This window comes from Mustela nivalis (assembly GCF_964662115.1).
Source record: "Mustela nivalis genome assembly, chromosome: 1".
Lineage (NCBI taxonomy): Eukaryota > Metazoa > Chordata > Mammalia > Carnivora > Mustelidae > Mustela > Mustela nivalis.
The window spans coordinates 73,727,491-73,733,490 of record NC_139020.1 but is presented as its reverse complement, the minus strand read 5'-3'; positions in this window follow the sequence as shown (position 1 = coordinate 73,733,490).

The following is a 6,000-nucleotide window of genomic DNA, read 5'->3' as shown; positions in this document are numbered from 1 at the left end:
TCCATTTATTTAGTTCTCCTCTGATAATCTTACACCAGAATTTTGTAGTTAGCCTCATGTAAATCTTGCACATCTTTTTTAGATTTATTTCATTTTGGGGGTTACAGAAGTAAATAGCGATGTGTTTTAAGCAAATTCCGCTTGTTAATTGATGGTATATAGGAATGTGATCAACTTTTGTATATTAACCTTGTACCCTGCAGCTTTGTTATAATTGCTTATTAGTTCCAATTGTTTCAGATTTTCTATTTAGATCATCATATCATCATCTGTGAACAAAGATAGTTTTATTTCTTTTTCCCAATCTGTATACCTCTTATTTCCTTTTATTATCTTATTGCATTAGCTAGGATTTCCAGTGCAATGTTGAAAAGCAGTGGTAAGAGGGGACATCTTTGTCTTCCTGATTTTAGTGGGAAAGCTTCAAGTTTCTCACCAATAAGTATAATGTTAGGTGGTTGTTGTTGTTTTTATAGTGGTTTATTATCAAGTTGAGGAAGTTCTCTTTTCCTGAGGGTACCTTGCTTTTTTTTTTTTTTTTTTAATAATAAAGTCTGGAGAACTTTCTCTTTTGAACATTAAGAGCTGCCTTATTACCATTATTATTGCCTATAGCTGCATAGTACTCCATTGCATGCATATGACATTTAACTGGATCTTTGTTGATGTGAATCAGGTTATTTCCACATCTTTTGTTAGCACTAATAATGCTGAAGTGGCTACCTTTATAAGTAGACCATTTTGCATGTTTAAAAATTCCTAAAAGTTGAAACAGTGAGTAAAAGCATGTATACGCATCTATGGCTTTAATTACTGTTTTACTCTATATAGATTGTACAAATTTATACTCATATCAGGAATATAGAAATATGTGAAAAGTTGTGTTTCAGTGTGGTTTTGGTATGTGTTTCTCTTGCTATAAGTGAAGTTGAGCATATCTTCTCTTTTTATTTTTATTTATTTATTTAAAAGATTTTATTTATTTATTTGACAGAGATCACAAGTAGGCAGAGAGGCAGAGAGAGAGAGAGGAGGAAGCAGGCTCCCCGCTGAGCAGAGAGCCCGACGAGGGGCTCGATCCCAGGACCCTGGGATCATGACCTGAGCCGAAGGCAGAGGCTTTCACCCACGGAGCCACCCAGGTGCCCCTTTATTTTTTATTATTTAATTAAAAAATTTTTTTTAAAAGATATTATTTATTTATTTATTTGAGAGAGTGAGAGCATTAGCATGAGTGGGGGGTGAGAGGGACAGAGGGAAAGGGAGAAACAGACTCCCTGCTAAGTAGGGAGCCCCAAGTGGGGCTTGATCCCAGGACCCTAAGATCATAACTTGAGCTGAAAGAGAAACTTAACCAACTGTCTCTTTTTAGAACATTTTTAATTTTTTTAAAATTTTTAAGCAATTTTATTTATTTATTTGACAGAAAGAATGAGAGAGCACAAGCAGGGGGAAGAGTAGGAGAGGGCTTGATCCCAGGACCCTGGGACCATGACCTGAGCCAAAGGCAGATGCTTAACCAAATGAGCCACCCAGGCACCCTGCAATTGTCCGTTTTTAAAATTTATAATCATTTCCTTTTCTTTCTATATCCTTTGCCTTTTTTTTTTTTTAATTGGACTATTGGTCTTTTTCTTAGTGAAGTGTAGTATCTCCTAATGTATTATGGAGATTATCCATTTGTCTTGTGTGAATTACAACTGTGTGTACATATATAAACTATTTTATTTATTTATTTATTTATTTGACAGAGAGAGATGACAAGCAGGCAGAGAGGCAGGCAGAGAGAGAGGAGGAAGCAGGCTCCCCGCTGAGCAGAGAGCCCAATGCGGGGCTCGATCCCAGGACCCTGGGATCATGACCTGAGCCGAAGGCAGCGGCTTAACCCACTGAGCCACCCAGGCGCCCCAAACTATTTTAACACAGAGTAGATTATCTGCTCCAGAGGTGTTCAAACATACGGTCACTTGGTAGGATTATACAGCAGGTATTCTTGGATTAGATCTCTGGGCCATGTGATTTAAAAAAAAAAAAAAAGATTTATCTATTTGTTTTAGAAAGAGAGAGGGAGCACACACATGAGCAAGCATAAGCAGGGGGAGGAAACTGAGGGAAGAAAGAATCCTCAAGCAGACTCCCTGCTAAGCATGGAGCCCAATGTGGAGCTCGATCCCAGGACCCTGGAATCATGACCTGAGTGGAAATCCAGAGTCAAACGCCTAACCAACTGAGCCACCTACCATCCAAGGACCATGTGATTTTTAAAGTACATTCCCATTCTCAGCTTTTATGATTCACTAGTCACATACTGCCTTATTTAGACTAGAAAACCTAGGTTTGGTTAACTATTCATTAAGCACTTTGCTTTCACATGGTCTACTCAGCATCTTCCTAGAAGTCAAGGCCTGAACGCTCAGCAATCAAACAATTGTCAACTCTCCAGTGACCTGCATCTTTGCACCATTAGGAAGAAGGAAGCAGCTGTAGCCCATCACCTTTGAGTACTTTGGCCAGCAGCCTGGCATCTTGGGAATTTATCTAGCATGCATTTCAGACGTATTCAGACACTTTTTAGAAGAAATCAAAGTCACTAAAGGAAACCAAGAATATTAAAGATTTATACATCTTGTGTAATTTTACTGTAAGAAATAAAGCCAGGTTCTGCTCAGCAGTTAATATAAGATGAACTGAAAACTGCAAAGAAACATGTTTAAAGATAATTAATAAATTTGTAGAATATTTTTGTCAAATCACTCACAGCACACGTTTTATAGGCAGCTTGAAAACATTTTGCATACTGGAAAGATGAAAGCATTTGGTATTTGTTTCCTGGAGGTGGAGGGACTAGCAGAGTCCTAGGTCTTTGGAGTCCCCAGAAAATGATTCTGCATATATTGCACATAGTTACCAACTGCTCGAAATCAGCAAGGCCTCATTTGGGTCTTTGGACATGTCAAAAAACAGCATGGGGCTGATTGAAGTGAATGGTAATGAGAGGTCAGCAATTGCTGAGGGTTTTTTTCAAGTGTTATTTTTTTACTTTTCAAGTTTAACAGCAAGACCTCACTAACTTAGAGTACTTAAAGGCAGACATTTTTCTAAAAGGGATGAAGTTAGTTTAGGTCAGTTCAGAACTTGATTTTTTTCCCCCTGGTTTTGAAAAGTTTTCCTTTTCTCAACTCTTTCCTGATTAGCTTCTGATCCCAATAACTCTGTCCCTCACTTTTCGCCCTTCACATTTTATTCTTCCCTATCTCTGGCAGGTCTAATCAAAGGAATATGTTCTTTACTTTCTTTTTGCTATCTTTCCTTGAAGGTACATCCTTGTGTTTATGCACGACCTGACATTGTTGAAGAAGGATGAGATCCGGATCTAAAAATGCTTCTACAATGTAGCAAAGTGCACAGTTGTGACCACAATCCTCGACTGAGAGGTGGTGTTAGGAGAGGCCAAGAATGAGCCTGGTTTTTCTGGGCATTTGTCAAGGCTGATCTGAAGGCTGATCAGGTCATAGAGAGAAGCTGATGCTCTAGGAAATTGAACAAGCCAGGCTCTGCTAGGAGTCATGCAGGTCAAGTAGCGGCTAGACCCACTACATTTGGCCAACCAGGAAGAAGACCCCAAGACATCCCACCTGTTAGGCACCAGGTAGAAACCGTCAACCTTTGTCGGTGAAAAAAAGAGGAGAATGGATGAGAGGGATGGGGAGGGATAGAGAGAGAGGGAGAAAAAGAGAGAGATTAAAAGGCAGAAGCATTCCTTTTCTCACCGAAGGTATAAGACCTCCAGGTTGAATTCACAATAATAACAGGGAGGAGAAAGTTCAAATGGATATGTCCCATGCATGGCATTAAAAATGGAGCTTGAGCATATGCAAACAGCATGTCGACGGCAGATCTGAGGTGATGGCGAAGCACAGGCTCTGGGGTGAGAAATAAGCTTGTGTTGAGAAACCATCTGGGAAAACTCGTAGACTAATTTGAATCGAACCAAGCTGAGACCTTAAGCATTTCTTTCCAATGAGATCCAAGCCAGACAATGACATGAGCTGATGTTCAGTTGTGGAGATGCCCATGTGTCCTCGCCTAACAGCTGTCACGCTAAGTCCACACTGCTCCGGAAAGCTAGATAATTAACTGCCGTTTGCTTTGAAGTCCATGGAAAGCTGCTTCCTACTGTGGTACATTTACAAGTCCTACAACTGCCATGTCAAATGTTCAGTGCCTCAACTGCATCAGTCCCACTAACTCCTTTAGATGTTCAGGCTTCTCAAAGGTATTCAAATCCCCGAAGTGGCTACGGGAGGTCTTTCAAGACAGGTGTTTGAAAAAAATATGATTTACTTTTAAATCATTAGATTATTAAATAAGTTTGCCAAAAACATGACTCTGAGTCATGAATGCTTGTAGTTTTTCTTATTTTATTAACTGAGGGAGAGCTGTTTTCAAAGGGGTCAGATTTGGAAGAATGGATGGAGAATTGTTAAATCTACAGAACTGTCCAGATAGGAGCTTCACACTAAGAAACATGAAGATGAATATGTTAATGAGTTTTTTGAAAAGCTTAATAAGGGAACCAATTTCACTTCTCTCTACTTTAGAAGTTTCAATATAGGCCTTGGCAGTGTGGGCGGGGGGAGTAACATACATATAAAAATATCCAGACTTGGGGCCACCTGGGCAGCTCAGTCAGTTAAGCAGCTGCTTTTGGCTCAGGTCATGATCCCAGGGTTACAGGATCGAGTCCCACATAGGGCTCCCTGCTCAGCGGAGAGCCTGCTTCTCCCTCTCCTTCTGCCTGCTGCTCTGCTTACTTGTGCTCTCTATCTCTCTGTCAAATAAATAAATAAAATCTAAAAAAAAAAAAAAAATCCATGTTAAAAACAAATATCCCGATTTGGGTTCAGAACAAACTATAAGTTTAAACTAGCATAGATGTGTCAAAGGTAATGGAAAAAAGCACAACCGACTGAACAATTTGAGTTCCCTGTGTCCCATGTTTATCTTTGTGTCAATGGGACAGTGGATCTCTATAAAGGACCTTGATTTCCAGATCCTCATCATTCAAGCCAAAGTGAATATAGTTTTATTTTGAGCCTGCTGTAAATGGAAAATCATTAACATCGATATTTTTAAAGATAATGTTTCATTGCATAAATTTGCAATGGATTACTAAGCCTCTTGGTAAAATTACTTTAGTTAATTCTCCATACATTGTAGTGAGAAAAATGCCAGTGTTTTCATGCTGAGATTATTTGCTAGGGTTAACAAAGGGTAATTGCCAGTTTGAGTTTATCTTTGTACTAAAAATCAAATGTGGACTGCATTGAGACAGAAATTCAGGACTTAACCTGTCCTATGGAAACCATCTGCACTTAGCAAAGCTTCATGGTTATTTTTCTTTTAAATTTATGTTGTTTTGCCTTTAGGGAGTTGATGGAAAGGCATTGTGAGTGTTTTTGTGGATAAAGTTAAAATTGTTTCATTAAATGTTAATGGACTTAATAGTCCAGTTAAAAAGAGTCCATATATTAGCCTGTATTCAGCACTTAATGCTGACATGGCTTATGTTCAAGAATTGCATTTGGGCCCACGGAGTTGAACATCACATGTGAGCATAGGTTAGTAACGGGTTTTGTTCTTTTGCTATAAAGAAATCACCATTCTGTTTATAAATGACTCTGGTTTTTAACAAAACAGCTATTTCAGATTAAACCAATTGGTTTATTTTGGCCCAAAGAAAAATTTGGACATCCATTTAACATTAGGAACACAGCATGGCTCACTGGATTCTACAATTGACTAGAACGCAAATTATATAAAATTCCATAATATGTCTCAAACTTTCTTTAGCACCTTCACTATAAAGTGAGCTAGCAATACTATTCAGAGAAATTACTGATTTTCCAGTATTTTGCAAACATGCAAGAGATTTTTGTTGATTAGTTTTTTTGGAAACTATCAGACTATAGTAAAGCTGTATTTTGAGAAACGCACTTT